Raw genomic sequence first — 2,303 nt, 5'->3', positions numbered from 1 at the left:
TTATTATTTCTGTACTCTAAGTCAGCCACCTTTTCTCATTTTTGTTATTGTGGAGAATTAAATTCCTGCCATGCTATCAACGACTTGGGAGTGAAAAGGACTTGGAATAAAGTATCCCAATGTGTGAGTTCTGGTGTTTCCAGAACAGGTCCCCTTAGAGAGGAGTATGCTCATGACTAAATAGGGGTTGTTGGCCCAGTTTATAATCTTACTGGATTGATTTCCTCCAGCGCCCCGGCCTGCGGATACCCAGGACTCCAAGATGGCCTCCGTCGTACCACTGAAGGAGAGGAAGTTAATGGATGTAAGAATGGGGGAGATGCCCAGCTGGATCCTGATGTGGGACTTCACCCTGAGCGGCATGGCAGGAGCGTTCCAGCGAGGCTACTACCGGTACTACAACAACTATGTCAAGCGAAGAAGGGGAGCATCGCTGGGCTGTCTATGGTGCTGACAGCTTAGGTGGCGTTCAGCTACTGCCTTTCTTATGAGGAGCTCAAACATGAACGGTTACGGAAGTACCACTAAGAGGCGCTGTCTACATTCCTGGCCCCGTGTCTTTGCCCTGGTGCCCTTCCCTTCTTCAACAGCCCTCTGTCACCTAGATTGAGGACTCTGTCCGATAAAAGATGACACACTCTGTTAAAAAAAAATCTTACTGGATTGAGGAGTCTAGGCTGAGGGTTCACATTTCTAATGAGCTCCTGGTAATATTGCTGTCTATAAATGATGCTTTGAGTAATAAGGCTGTAGTCTAGCTGGACTCTCATTGAATAGACAAAAGCCAGTGTTTGGAGCTGTGATGTAAATTGGAGCAGCAAAATTTCTCTGTTGTGTTTTAGCTTTCACCTTTGATGATTTTATTTCCTAAAGGAAGTCTTTGAAATTATATTAGTGTCAGCAATGCTTGGCAAAAATGTCCTTCTGCCGCTAATTAATTACTGATTAGGTCAAGGATGTAATCTGTGAAAGTATTCATGACAGTGGGGGAGGATTTACCATTGTTAAACAGGAAGTCATGGAATTTATAAAGATATTTCCTAGTGTTTTCCTGTGACAAATTTTGGAATTATATCTTTAACCTCTAATCTCATTAATTCACCTATACTTGGACCAGGAGGCTGTCGTCAGAATAGAGCAGGTAAACACTCTATGGTTCAAAATAGGGGAGGGTGTACATCAAAGATGTGCCCTATTCTCCACACCTCTTCAATCTATAGTGGAACAGAGACTGGGCTCTCTCTATGAAGAGGAATGTGGCATCAGGATTGGAGGAAAACTCATCAACAGCCTAAGTTAGGAAGATGATAGAACCTTGCTTGCTGAAACTGAGGAGGACCTGAAATGCTGGTTTGCAGAAAGTCAAGGACTGCAGCCTTCAATGAATTGATGCTCGACATCAAGAAAACAAAGATTCTCACCACTAAGCCAGTTGGCATCATCATGATAGACAGTGAAGAGATTGAGACTATTAACAACTTCCACAATCAACACTCTTGGTACTAGGAGCTAGAAAATCTAAAGACAAACTGCATTGGGAAAGTCTGATGCCAGAGACCTCTCCAGAGTACACTGAAGAGCAGTGATGTCAGTCTGAAAACTAAGGTGCTACTGATCCAGGCCCTGGCCTTCACAATTACTTGCTATGCATCAGAAAGCCAGACAATGACTAATGACAATGAATAGATAAATAATGCCTTTGAGCTGTGCTCTGTAGAAAAGTATTGAATATACCATGGATTGCTAGGAGAACAAATAGGTTCTTCCCAGAGTGGTTGAAACCAGGTTGCTCCTTGGAGGCAAGGATTTGGAGGCTCTGTCTGACATACTTTGGGCCTGTTGGCAAGTCCTTAGAGAGGGACATCATGCTTGGGAGGATAAAGGTATAGCACAAGAGAGGAAGACCCAGGGTGAAATGGATTGACATAGTGACTGGAGTAATAGGGGCCAGTGTATCAGAGAAAATCATTTTGGCTCAACTTAGTGCAAATTTCAGAGCTATTGTACATAGGGTTGCTATGAATCTCAAGGGACTTGATGGCATGTTAACAAGGACATTCTCCCAGGCCTTCTGAATATTTGACAATTATCAGACTACAAATGATTTATTTGTCATCTCTCTTTATTTTTTTATTAAATTTTATTAGTTTTAATGAACATTTACAGAGATTTTGGGTTTTCATTCATTCATTGTTGCACTGTTTTCTCCACCCTCATCCCCAGTTCGTTCTTCTTCCCCCCCCCATGTCTGTTTTAATTGTCCAATTGCCACAGTGCTTGTCAAAGCCAGTTCTGATTAATCT

General features: G+C 42.6%; 1 pseudogene; it reads left to right on the top strand.

Moving 5' to 3' along the window:
* The first annotated feature begins 262 nt into the window (after nucleotides 1-262).
* Nucleotides 263-528, top strand: LOC102871184 (annotated as a pseudogene).
* Nucleotides 529-2,303: the final 1,775 nt, after the last annotated feature.

Source organism: Elephantulus edwardii, unplaced genomic scaffold (genome assembly GCF_000299155.1).
Source record: "Elephantulus edwardii isolate Elephantulus edwardi_28Jun2011 unplaced genomic scaffold, EleEdw1.0 scaffold00292, whole genome shotgun sequence".
In the NCBI taxonomy this organism is placed as follows: domain Eukaryota; kingdom Metazoa; phylum Chordata; class Mammalia; order Macroscelidea; family Macroscelididae; genus Elephantulus; species Elephantulus edwardii.
Note: the sequence above shows the minus strand (reverse complement) of the source record. Positions and strands in the feature narration are given on the sequence as shown.